Source organism: Bos grunniens, chromosome 4 (genome assembly GCF_055505025.1).
Source record: "Bos grunniens cultivar Pamir isolate PY7600 chromosome 4, Bosgru_T2T1.0, whole genome shotgun sequence".
Taxonomy (NCBI): Eukaryota; Metazoa; Chordata; class Mammalia; order Artiodactyla; family Bovidae; genus Bos; species Bos grunniens.
In genome coordinates this window covers 42,276,150-42,290,202 of record NC_141168.1, presented here as the reverse complement: position 1 = coordinate 42,290,202, position 14,053 = coordinate 42,276,150, and the positions used below count along the sequence as shown (strand labels likewise).

The window sequence follows — 14,053 nt, the reverse complement described above, 5'->3', positions numbered from 1 at the left end:
AATCACTGCAGATGGTGATTGCAGCCATGAAATAAAAAGATGCTTATTCCTTGGAAGAAAAGTTATAATCAACCTAGATAGCATATTAAAAAACAGAGACATTACTTTGCCAACAAAGGTCCGTCTAGTCAAGGCTATGGTTTTTGCAATAGTCATGTATGGATGTGAGAGTTGGACTATAAAGAAAGCTGAGTGCCGAAGAATTGATGCTTTTGAACTGTGGTGTTGGAGAAGACTCTTGAGAGTCCCATGGACTGCATGGAGATGCAACCAGTCCATCCTAAAGGAAATCAGTCCTGAATGTTCATTGGAAGGACTAATGTTGAAGTTGAAACTCCAATACTTTGACCATTTGATGTGAATAGCTGACTCATTTGAAAAGACCCTGATACTAGGAAAGACGAGAGGAGAAGGGGATGACAGAGGATGAGATGGTTGGATGGCATCCCAACTCAATGGACATGAGTTTGAGTAAACTCTGGGAGTTGGTGATGGACAGGGAGGCCTGGCATACTGCAGTCCATGGGGTTGCAAAGAGTCGGACACGACTGAGCGACTGAACTGAACCGCTATGCCTTGGGGATAACCTTTGCATATTGTCCATAACACTAAATGCAAATTGACCCAAATCATATTAAATACCTATAATGCATCTGGTACAGTGCTAGTTATAGAAATGCAGAGAGAGCACAGGAAAACACTGCTTGCTGTTAAATAGGGAAGACTAAAACAAGATGGTACAATCAACCAAAACACTATTTTGATAAAATTACTGTGGCCATTGGCTGGTATAGTCTCAATCCAAATTCCCCTAATATTAGAATCCTGATACAGCTTCATCAAGCACCATCCACCACTGGAGAACCCTCGAGTCAGGAGGTAGAGGGTAACCACTCACTTTCTAACAAAAAAATGAAGACAAGACCGGACTTTAAATTAAAGAAGCTCATTGTTTCCTGAACAACTCTTTGCTTACCATTGATAAAAAAAAAAAAAAAAGTCCAGAAATAAGTGTCAGCAAGTTACTGGACATCCAAGTCACAAAGAATGTGAAATCGAGTTTTATAGCCCTGCTTTTCAATGTACTTTTAAAAGTTTCTCTGCACTTTCAACTGCTCCACATGACAAAAGGAAAACTACACTGTGCTTCTTTTGCAAATGAATGTACCTGAAGGTCAAAATGACACTCTATGTCACTCTCAACAGGTAGAAATCATGTAAACCTCGATTATTTACTCTGATGAAAGATCTTTTAGCCTGAAATGTTGTTACAATACACATACACATAACATTCCTACATGATTAAATCTGCATCACCATGAGAAATGGTAATTTCATTCCTATCCCAAAGAAAGGCGATGCCAAAGAATGCTCAAACTACCGCACAATTGCACTCATCTCACACGCTAGTAAAGTAAATTCTCCAAGCCAGGCTTCAGCAATATGTGAACTGTGAACCTCCAGTTGTTCAAGTTGGTTTTAGAAAAGACAGAGGAACCAGAGATCAAATTGCCAACATCCGCTGGATCATGGAAAAAGCAAGAGAGTTCCAGAAAAACATCTATTTCTGCTTTATTGACTATGCCAAAGCCTTTGACTGTGTGGATCACAATAAACTGTAGGAAATTCTGAAAGAGATGGGAATACCAGACCACCTGACCTGCCTCTTGAGATATCTGTATGCAGGTCAGGAAGCAACGGTTAGAACTGGACATGGAACAACAGACTGGTTCCAAATAGGAAAAGGAGTACGTCAAGGCTGTATATTGTCACCCTGTTTATTTAACTTATATGCAGAGTACATCATGAGAAACACTGGGCTGGAGGAAGCACAGCTGGAATCAAGATTGCTGGGAGAAATATCAATAACCTCAGATATGCAGATGACACCATCCTTATGGCAGAAAGTGAAGAAGAACTAAACAGCCTCTTGATGAAAGTGAAAGAGGAGAGTGAGAAATTTGGCTTAAAGCTCAACATCCAGAAAACTAAGATCATGGCATCTCATCCCATCACTTCATGGCAAATAGATGGGGAAACAGTGGCTGACTTTATTTTTCTAGGCTCCAAAATCACTGCAGATGGTGATTGCAGCCATGAAATTAAAAGTCCCTTCCTCCTTGGAAGAAAAGTTATGACCAACCTAGATAGCATATTCAAAAGCAAAGACATTACTTTGTCAACAAAGGTCTGTCTAATCAAGACTAGGGTTTTTCCAGTAGGATGTATGGATGTGAGAGTTGGACTATAAAGAAAGCTGAGCACCAAAGAATTAATGCTTTTGAACTGTGGTGTTGGAGAAGACTCTTGAGAGTCCCTTGGACTGCAAGGAGATCCAACCAGCCCATCCTCTCAAAATCAGTCCTGGGTGTTCATTGGTAGGACTGATTTTGAAGCTGAAACCCCAATACTTTGACCACCTGATGCGAAGAGCTGACTCATTTGAAAAGACCCTGATGCTAGGAAAGATTGAGGGCAGGAGGAGAAGGGGACGACAGAGGATGAGATGGTTGGATGGCATCACCAACTTGATGGACATGGGTTTGGGCGGACTCCGGGTGCTGGTGATGGACAGGAGGCCTGGTGTGCTATGGCCATGGGTCACAGAGTCGGACTCAACTGAGCGACTGAACTGAACTGAACCATGAGAAAAATCAGAACAGGCATATTAATATGTTCATCTGGGCACTACCTATTATTCTGGAGTTTTGGCTTTGAAAGCTTAGTAAAGGTTTCCTTTGATGATAGACAAATTTAACGGTCTTTCACGAAAAATTTTAAAAGTACAAAACTTCCATTACCCACTGCTGGCCAGAGGCAAGTTCCTCAAGGGGTACACAATTGTACTAGCACATCAAGAAGCCTTAAAATAGTCTTTAGAAGCAATAAGCCCCCGCCCAGAGTGCCAAATAACCCAGTTCTGTGTCCCAATTTGATCTGACCATCTTTATGATCAACTCATGTTCTCTCCCTTGGTTTTCCCCTCACAGTGTGTAGACATGGGGCTTGGTCAGTGCTCTGCCACTGAGGGCTGCTGATCAGTCCCACTTGTCTTCCTGTTTTGCAAACAAGTGGAGTGACCTGACCCACAGGAACTGGTCCATTACATGCCCCCTATTTCTCTGCTTCAGAAGCTTCTCTTTAAAAACACCAAAGTCTGCTCTACAACTGCCAGGTGAATGGGTCAGAGCTGCTGCAATGATGCGGAAGCCATTTGGTGGTGGTGGTGTAGTCACTGAGTCGTGTCCAACTCTTGAGACCCCATGGACTATAGCCCACAAGGCTCCTCTTAATTTCTCGGTCCATATATAAATACTCCATTCCCCAATTTTTTCCACCCATTTAATGATTATTTATTTATTTATTTATTTATTAACATTTTACATATTGTCTTATGGCCAAAAACGAGCTTCCGAGGTGTTAGTGGTAAAGAACTCATCTGCCAATGCAGGAGGCATAAGAAACATGGATTTGACCCTTGGGTTGGAAGATCCCCTTAAAGATGACAAAAACACATATGATCCAATGGTTCTCAACGAAGGGGCGATTTTGCTCTCCAAGGAACATCTGGAACTACCTGGAGAAATTTTTGCTTGTTACAACCAGGGGTGAGGGTGGGGGGCTACTATTAGTGGACAGAGGTCAGGAATACTGCTAAACCTCCAACAAAGTGGAGGGCACATCCCCACAAAACAGGCTCATGAAGTCCATGATGTCAATGATGCCAAGGTAGAGAAACCCGAAATCCAACATTGTAAAAGACTGAATGGAAAAGGAAATAAGGACAAAGCAAAATTTGGCAGCAGGATAGTAAAATTCAGTCAGAAGCTTGCAAGTATTTTGCCATATTTGAACCACAGATTTGGCACTGAGCTTCCTATCAGCCAAACCAAAGAGGGAAATACCATGTGATCAGTAAAATAAAAATGATTCACAAACCACCCTCAGGAAGTTTCTGTTGGCTCACAAGACTGATAAGAATTCTTCCTAGTGAAGTGAGTGAAGTCGCTCAGTCGTGTCTGACTCTTTGCAACCCCATAGACTGTAGCCTACCAGGCTCCTCCGTCCACCGGATTTTCCAGGCAAGAATACTGGAGTGGGTTGCCATTTCCTTCTCCAGAGGATCTTCCCTACCCAGGGATCGAACCCCGGTCTCCTGCATTGTAGGCAGATGCTTTACTGTCTGAGCCACCTTCTGTTGGCTCACAAGACTGTTAAGAATTCTTCCTAAGGCAAGCAGAAAGGAGATACAGGGTGGTGATGGAGAGAACTCCATCTTCCATCCTAAAGTCACCAAACAACGAACCCAAGCATGTTTCAGTGAAACTAGCTCTCATAGCAGCCCCCAGTGCAAGGATGAAACAAAATTCAACTCAAGACAAAGGATGGAAACCAGAAGACCTGAGTTCACTTCTGCTTAGTTTTATTTTGCTCTGTTCTTCCCTGGGGGTAACAGTGTTAGATATGATACTGACCAGGGTTCTTGGCCTTCCCCCAAATCAACAGAAATTGACTATAGGTCAGACAAGAAATTCAGGCAAGGCTTTACTGGGGTTACTGCTCCAGCTGCAGAAGGGATGGAAAACAAATAACAGGCCCTCTTGTTTGCTCCCCAAAGTAGGAGATAAGCTGGCTCCGTACATGGGGTGAGGGTTGGGGTGTGCCCAGGGGTCAGGTCAGAAGGATGGCTTGGGTGTTCTGCCCACCCTTTTGGGGTGTTGAGTGCAGGGGGCATGTTCAGTACTATGCTTTTGCTCCCAACATCTAGCTTTTGCTCCTGGTTCTTCAGAAGTGGTAGTGGGGGTTTTTTGGTCTTTTTGTATCTTTCAATACAGAATTTGCCAAACTGCTGCATGCAGGCAGTTATTTCTAGTCCAGTATAGTTTCTTTGTATTTTGTTGTTCGAAGAGACATTTGCCTAGGTACAAGCACTGCAGCGCTGTAGCAGAGGGTCCCAGGTCGGTTTCAGATAGACTATAGATCTTTCATACACCTATGTTTTATGTGTCCTCTTTCTCACAGTCACACCTTGATAATACTTGAGCAACAGACTTTGAAGTTATAATGTGGCAATAATTTAGAACAGACTTCTCCATGAAGGGAATTCCAGAGGAGTCAACTGAAAGAGCTCCCAAGGGCTAAAACAAGATGAGACCCACAGCAGGAAGATATGCATCCACTGCATTTAGAAACTGTTCACTAAGAAAAAAGGAGGGAACTAAACAATTGATTTTACCAGTGACACATTCTCCAGTGTCCCTTGAGATCAGATTGAGTTCACAGTTTAACCCATAATCCCATCAGTCCATATCTCAAGAATTAAAGACCAAAAAAAAAAAAATTACTTTAAAAAAGTGTAAAATTAATCCGATTGAGGATAAACTAGTAATTTATTTTGGAAAAATGTAGAATACCTACTTTATGCCATGCACAAAAATAAAGCTCATATAAAGATTCAAATGTTAAAAAATAAAGCCAAGAAATAAAAGGACATATGTGCAGATTATTTATGTCTAAATTCATGTCATCCATCCATCTATTCTTAGAAAGAAGGCACCTTCAGTTTGCACTTCTTGCAAACCAAGTAAGTAGTAAGTAAAATATTGGTAATTTTATTAAATAAGATTGAATTGCCTGGGTATTGAACATACAAAAAATGCCATAAAACCCAAGGCCCGGATTTTAGTGTCTAATTTCATTGTCCAATAAAAGAAACTAAAATGAAGCACTGAAACTTGGGCACAGAAGCCTTTCTGTGTCCCCAGTTTCTTGTTGAAATGGAACAGCTTTAAGCCTCCATGAAACCATCAGTTCCAAAGGACAGGTTCAAACAGTAGCTACTCAGGAAAGGGAGAAGATGTGAAGAGACAAGGAAGCAGCAGTCAAGAAACAATTGTGCAGCCTTTGGACAGGATCCTGGTTTTGCCTCAAGGAATACACATAATAGTACCTTTGAGGTACAGTTCTACAGAACTCAGGTGGTAAAGAATCCGCCTGCAGGAGACCTAGGTTTGATCCCTGGGTTGGTGAGAGAGTTAATTATTAGGTAGGTTGATAAGGGGTCCCTCAAGGAGGAGAAAGGGGTCTGGGGCTCCTGAGGAGGAGGCAAGGGACAAACATTTTTTTCTACAGTGCTTTGTCTTAGTCACATAAGATGTATTTTCTTAAACTCTGAGTTGTTATGACAATAATCTTTAAGACTAACTTTCTTTAAGCTCAGAGCTAATGATTACACAACAGAACAACCATCTGGCTCAAGGGTATGTTTTTTCCTTAAGCTCTGTACTAATGATTATATAATAACAATATATCTTGCTTGAGGACACGTTTCTCCTTAACAGGAAACTTCTGACTAATCTCCTTAGGACTTATGTTGTAAGAGTGGGTCTGGTAAGACCTTTCTATTGTTAGTTTTAAGATGTATGTTGTGGGAATGGGCCTGGTAAAAGTATATAAGGCCTTGATATGACTCAGTTCAGTCAGTTTAGTTCAGTTGCTCAGTCGTGTCTGACTCTTTGCGACCCCATGAATCGCAGCATGCCAGGCCTCCCTGTCCATCACCAACTCCTGGAGTTCACTCAGACTCACGTCCATCGAGTCAGTGATGCCATCCAGCCATCTCATCCTCTGTTGTCCCCTTCTCCTCCTGCCCCCAGTCCCTCCCAGCATCAGAGTCTTTTCCAATGAGTCAACTCTTCGCATGAGGTGGCCAAAGTACTGGAGTTTCAGCTTTAGCATCATTCCTTCCAAAGAAATCCCAGGGCTGATCTCCTTCAGAAGGGACTGGTTGGATCTCCTTGCAGTCCAAGGGACTCTCAAGAGTCTTCTCCAACACCATAGCTCAAAAGCATCAATTCTTCTGTGCTCAGCTTTCTTCACAGTCCAACTCTCACATCCATACATGACCACAGGAAAAACCATAGACTTGACTAGACGGACCTTTGTTGGCAAAGTAATATCTCTGCTTTTCAATATGCTATCTAGGTTGGTCATAACTTTTCTTCCAAGGAGTAAGCATCTTTTAATTTCATGGCTGCAGTCACCATCTGCAGTGATTTGGGAGCCCAAAAAAATAAAGTCTGACACTGTTTCCCCATCTATTTTCCATGAAGTGATGGGACCAGATGCCATGATATTCGTCTTCTGAATGTTGAGTTTTAAGCCAATTTTTTCACTCTCCTCTTTCACTTTCATCAAGAGGCTTTTTAGTTCCTCTTCACTTTCTGCCATAAGGGTGGTGTCATCTGCATATCTGAGGTTCTTGATATTTCTCCCAGCAATCTTGATTCCAGCTTGTGCTTCTTCCTTCTTGTACTTCTCATGATGTACTCTGCATATAAGTTAAATAAGCAGGGAGACAATATACAGCCTTGACCTACTCCTTTTTCTATTTGGAACCAGTCTGTTCCATGTCCAGTTCTAACTGTTGCTTCCTGACCTGCATACAAATTTCTCAAGAGATTTGATAAGATTCATCAGGAGACCAACTGAGACCTGATCAAAGAAATGCACACACCCTGATCCTTATCTGACTTCCCTGGTGTCTCAGATGGTAAAGGGTCTCCTACAATGCAGGAGACCTGGGTTCGATCCCTGGGTCAGGAAGATCTCCTGAAGAAGGAAATAGCAACCCACTCTAGTACTCTTGCCTGGAAAATCCCATGGACAGAGGAGCCTGGTAGGCTGCAGTCCATGGGGTCGCAAAGAGTCATGACTGAGCAACTTCACTTCTTCTTCTTCTTCTCCTTATCAGCAGCCCTTCCCTTGAACCATTGCTGTAAAACTCCTTACCAAATCCCCTGAGGTGGGGACACACAGTTTTGAGTGCAGTAGCCCACTGTGTCCCCCTTTGCCTGGCAAAGCAATAAAGCTATTTTCTACTTCACCCCAAACTCTGTTTCCAAGATTCAATTTGGCACCAGTGCACAAAGTTTCAGCAAATTTCAGAGCTCCTTGGAAAAATGGCTGATTCTAGGACTGAAACAAGAAAGATTTAAGACAAGCCTGGGTATCTTTTTTAGTGCTAGGAAGTAAGAAAGTGCTCAGAAAGAAAAAAGAAAAAAAAAAAAAAAAAACAATGATGGGCTTGTCAAAAGGACATAGGAGTCAACTGAAAGAGTTCCCAATAGCCAAAGCTGGGAAAATTTGAGAAACAAAATAATGTATTGCTGGAATATAACTTGAAGTATAAAATATTCATGAGTCCATACTAACATAAATAAATGATTGAATAAACTAATAAGTAGAGAAGGAACAAATCTATGGAGAAGAATTCTAAATAATTTATGTAGTTACTCTGCCCCCAAGGAAAGTCAAGCATACTCCCCACTCCTTGCCTGTGAGCTGTAAATAATGACTTCTTTCCAAAAAGCACTGTGTGGAAAGGGGAAAAAAGAGGAACTTTACAGTGGAGAAACCTGGCAAGCACCACCTCTGGCAGATGATCAAGGTCAACATCAACATGGACAAACTAGTCATATTGATAGCATGTACATTTGATATGATGTGATGAAAATAGTGCTTTACCTCCACCTCAAAACACATAACCCCAGGCTAATAATCATGAGGGACAGGCTACAAATACTTGACCAGTCCTCTTCAAAACTGTCAAGGTCACCAAATCAAAACAAGGAAAGTCTGAGATATTGTCAGAGTCTATGTCACAGGCAATCCTAAAGAAAATCAGTCCTGAATATTCATTGGAAGGACTGATGCTAAAGCTGAAACTCCAATACTTTGGCCACCTGATACAAAGAACTGACTCACTGGAAAAGACCCTGATGCTAGGAAAGATTAAGGCGGAAGGAGAAGGGGATGACAGAGCATGAGAAGGTTGGATGGCATCACCTACTCGATGACATGAGTTTGCGTAAGCTCCGTGAGCTGGTGATGGACAGGGAAGCCTGGAGTGCTGCAGTCCAGGGGGTCACAAAGAGTCAGACATGACTGAGTGATTGAACTGACTGATGTCACAGGAAGAAGACTTAAGGATTGAATGTAATCTTGAGCAAGACATTATGGGGCTCCTGGGCACAGAAATCTTTCTGTGTCCCCCATTTCTTGCTGGTAGAGAACAGACTCCAGCCTCCATGACTTTCCTTGAGTTCCAAATGGTAGATTTGAACACTTGCTAATCAGGAAAAGGAGGGGATGCAGAGACAAAGAAGGAGCAGCCAAGAAACAATAGGGTAGACTTGGGGCAGGGTCCTGGCTCTGCCTCATGGGATACAGACTACAAAATCTTTGAGCTCTTCTTCAGAAATAAAACCTCCCAACAAATGGAGGATGTTATCATTCTTCATTCCAGAGAAGACCACCTGAGGTCAGACTAAAGGAACCAAAAAGTTCCTCAGAAGACCTACCTGAGACCACATTATGAGTGCAGGCCCTGCACACATCCTAATTCTTATCAGCACCCCTACCCTTGAACCAATATGGACACACAGTTTTGAGAGTCATGCGCCTGCTGTGTCTCCCTTTGACTGGCAAAGCAATGAAGCTATTCTTTTCTAGTTCACCCAAAACTCTTGTCTCTGAGATTTGATTCAGCACCAGTACCTGCAGTCTGAGTTTTGGGCATCAAGGACTTCCTTTAAAAAAAAAAGAAAAGATGAGCCACACACCATACACATGTAGCCCTAGGATGGTGCCCTCTCAGAGTTAATGAGAGTAAATAAACTGGCCCTCAGAGTGTCCTGGAACACTTCCAATGACAGAAGGTCTCCATGTGTCCCTTACGTGCTCCTCTCCTACTTTGTAGATTAACCAGGCTTGCAAGGCAAGGTTGTGAATACCTAATCAGAAAGGGGGTGCTAAGTCGCTTCAGTCGTGTCCGACTCAGTGCGACCCCATAGACGGCGGCCCACCAGGCTCCACCGTCCCTGGGATTCTCCAGGCAAGAACACTGGAGTGGGCTGCCATTTCCTTCTCCAGAAAGTGGATAGAGGTCTACAATATTTAAATTAATGAGTTGTCCTTTGGTTAGACAACTGGGAAATTTTTCAAATTCCTAATTTTTAAAATTCAGGAGCATCTTTCTTTGAGTTATAAAGTAACAAAAAACCAAAAACTAAACTTTAAAACAGAACTGGGGCAGCCCAGGATCAATCACCACTCTCAGCCAAACACTGCATCTCCCAAACTCATGTATGTTTTGTGGGGTGTGTGTGTGTGTGTTTTAAGCTACAGAAATTTTTTAGAAAGATAAATTTGCTAAGAAATAATGGTCACCTTTTCAAATTCTGATTCACATGTCCAATCAGTTAGCAGGTCATTGTTTTTTGAGTGTGTAGGGGTGAGTGAGGATATGTGTGCTTGAGTGCATTAATAGCTCTTTTCAAATTAGGAACTAGAAAATAAACCTCAAAGTGCAGTAGATAAAAATCTTAATTTATTAGGAGATAGAAGGTGAAACCCATGACATAAGCTTCAGAGCTCTTCAGAGAGCACCCAGTCTCCCACTGAATCTGACACTTTCTCCTCTTCTCAGCCTGTGGTCCAAGAAGCTCCAGGACAACTGTGTGTAGGTTAATTTGAGGGCAGAATGAGAACCTGTTAGTAATAGTGAACAATTACTAATAGCTATTAAAGGGCCAGTCACAGTGTTAACCACATTACATATATTTTCTCATTTAAGCCAATAATAACGCTAGGAGATGAGTGCCAGAATCATTCCAATTTTACAGAGGAAGAAACAAGTTTTAAAATTTTCCAAAGGCCCACAGCTAAAAATGGATGCAGAGTTCATGCTCTTGACCTCCCTTCACATTTGTCCACTTTAACAGCTGCTTCACAGCCGGGCACTTCATAACTATACTGAGAGGTGTATGACCTGACACAGAGAGTCTGAGGTAACCAGAGAGGAGCACGAGAGCCACAGAGGAGTAGAAAGTCCAAAACCAGGTCACTCATCCTAAGATTACTGGAGAAGTGTGTAGCTGCCAAGGGGAAAGACAGAGTGGGCAGTCATGTCCCAGGAGCTGACATGTCAGCATCATCCAAGGTGATGAAGGGGGAAGTGAAGCCGTTCCTCAAGTCCCATACTTCCCACTGACTGCTCTGAAGGGGCTGAAGTGTGGAATTTTAAAAATAATAAAAATGAAACTATATACAAATCAACAGCAGATTCACAGACATAGAAAACAAACTTATGATTACCAAAGGGGAAAGGGGCAGAAATGGCTAAACTAGCAACTTGGGATTAACAGATACATACTACTATATATGGGAGAAGGCAATGGCACCCCACTCCAGTACTCTTGCCTGGAAAATCCCATGGACGGAGGAGCCTGGTAGGCTGCATTCCATGGGGTTGCTAAGAGTCGGACACGACTGAGCGACTTCACTTTCACTTTTCACTTTCATGTATTGGAGGAGGAAATGGCAACCCACTCCAGTTTTCTTGCCTGGAGAATCCCAGGGACGGCGGGACCTGGTGGGCTGCCGTCTATGGGGTCACACAGAGTCGGACACGACTGAAGTGACTCAGCAGTAGCACTACTATATATAGAATTGATAAACAACAAGGTCCTACTGTATAGCACAGGGAACCATATTCAATACCATGTAATGGCCTATAATGTAAAATAACCTGAAAAACACACACACACACATATATATCTATATAAAACTAAATCACTTTGCTGTATACCTGAAACTAACACAGTATTGCAAATTAACTATACTTAAATAAAAGTAATGAGTTTATATATACACAGATGAAGGTTTTGCATTAACTAACGTGAGACAATTTATCATCAATTTTACACTTTAAGTATTTCACACAACTGTTCATATATAGAAGTAGGTACAAATGCAAGGATCTTTATTATACTAACTTCCTTTATTTTCTTTAACTCTTTACAAGCTACATACAAAACAAAAACATAGTAATCATCAACAAAATTAATTTAAATAGCCTATTTTAAGTCTTTTTTCAGCTTTAATGAAAGCCAAGAATTGGAAACACTTGATTTGTGATCAATCACTACAGCCATTCACTTTCTCAAGAAGCCCTAGGATTTTCATGTGCCCCTTTGGTTGCTCCCCAGATGCTTTTCCACCCCCAAGTCAATGCACATAGTAAGATTTAGGATAGGTGAGACCCATGCTTTTCATTAACAATGTGTAAATGAGGAAGAGTGGAAGGAGAAGTTGGAAGAGAGAACCTACAGACCATTGGTATATTTTCAGGATGATTAATTTCAGGGAAGCAAACATATGGAAACTGAGAATCTAGAATCATTGTTCCTGTTACTGCTTGGAATGCCATTATGCCCAGGGAAATATTTAGCTCAGGTTGAAAATACTCAGTCTTGAGATAGAGCAATGCTAACTGCAGATGGTTGAGAAGTACATGAGACAGATGCCTAGCTGAGGTGGCATTGAAGTTCAGAGTATATCTGTGGAACCATTTATCATTTTAGACATTCCCAGAAATATTTGATGACAGACAAATGCTGGGTTTCTTGCAGTCAATGGGATCGAATTCCAGTGTATTTGACCACATAAATGAAATAGCATGTTCTCAAATAGAAAAACTCAACAGTTTCAGCACTTTCTTAATCTATATTGTTATATGATCTCAATGAAACTACAAATAGGCTTTAAAATTAGACAAGTTGACTCTAACATTCCTATGGGAGAAAGAAAAATCAAGAACAAACATGATTTTAAAGGGGAAACTAGTGAGGAAGAAATGCTGTTGGAGATATTTAACCATAATATGAAGCTAGAGTAATTAAAACAGTATGGTGCTAGTACATGAACAGCCACAGCAACACAACAGATTAGAAAGTTTAGAAATAGACCAAAAATATGTTTTAACCATATAAGAATTATAATAAAGGGGAATTTTCAAATTGATGGAGAAAATATGGATTGTTCAATAAATGGTGTTGGGACATCTGGATGGTAAATCAGGAAGAAGGAAACACATGGGAATTGGTATCACATAATAATAGGAATAATTCCAAATTGATCAAATATTTAAATTTTAAAACCAAAGCCATTATAGAACTTTTTTCCCATTATAGGGGGAACAAAAAAGGAAGAACATTTTTTATCATCTCAAAGTTGGAAAGGCCTTTCTACAGGTGAACAAAACCCTGAAGTCACAAAAGAAAATGCTGATAAAACTCAACACTGTGAAAATAAAAACACATATCTGGAAAAGCCATCATATATCAAAAGTCAAATGACAAACTGGGAAAAAATATTCCCAAATATATTATATTCAAAAGTCTAATTTCTTTTCATGCCTAAGAAACAAAAACAACAAGCAAAGGAAAACAAGATTGAAAAAGGATATCAAAAGATAGTTCACAGAAAGGAAAACCAATTTTAAAAGTTAAAAGGTATTCAACCTCAACCCATAAGAAAAAATGCTAACCAAAACTACAACAAGTTCTGCATTTTCACCTGTCACATGAGCAATGAGGGAAAAGTTCGCGAAGTCACCATTGTGCTCTGCCAGTTTTTGAGTTGTCTTCTGACTCCATTCCCTCTAGTCTAAACTCTGTGATGCTAAAGCTGGGGCTGTTCCCTTCATTTCTACTTTGCAGCCTATGGCCTGCCCAGGTTCTGCCTATAGGAGGTACCAGACTGGAAGACAGAAGCTTAAAGAGGAAGAAGGAACTAGCTCCACCCCTCTGCTTCCTGTTCTGGGTCCATATTACCCTAGCAATTGTTTTCACCTGCAGCATCAGTGCTTCACCTCTGCAGCAGCTGAATCCAGTTTGTGGTTTTTCCAATACTTGAAGACGCAGCCTGACCGTTCTCCCGTCAGTGAACCATCAATAACCAATTAGTCCTCCCTCCTGGGAAGTCTAGTCCAGTCCCACTGGGTCCCTCCTTCAAGCTCACAGCACCAACAGAACAAAATCCTCCTCAAAAGAGGTCCATATTTCAATACTGTGAGGTCCCTCCTCTAAGCTGAGATACTGAGTGTTAGATAAGAGAAAATGTGACAGTAATAACATAGGAAAGCAGGAATGCCTACACAAGAAATGGGTTCTCCCAGTATGATCTGTCCAAAGGACTAACATGCCAGTTT

The 14,053-nt window shown here is 41.4% G+C and overlaps 1 long non-coding RNA gene across 1 annotated transcript; it reads right to left on the bottom strand.

Annotated features, from left to right (window-relative positions):
- Positions 1 to 10,368: 10,368 nt before the first annotated feature.
- Positions 10,369 to 13,520, bottom strand: LOC147373982 (uncharacterized). The gene is made up of 2 exons (XR_015162311.1): positions 13,391 to 13,520; positions 10,369 to 10,551 (listed from the first exon to the last, which is right to left on the bottom strand). It is a non-coding gene; the product is annotated as an uncharacterized LOC147373982 (long non-coding RNA).
- Between the last annotated feature and the right edge of the window lie 533 nt (positions 13,521 to 14,053).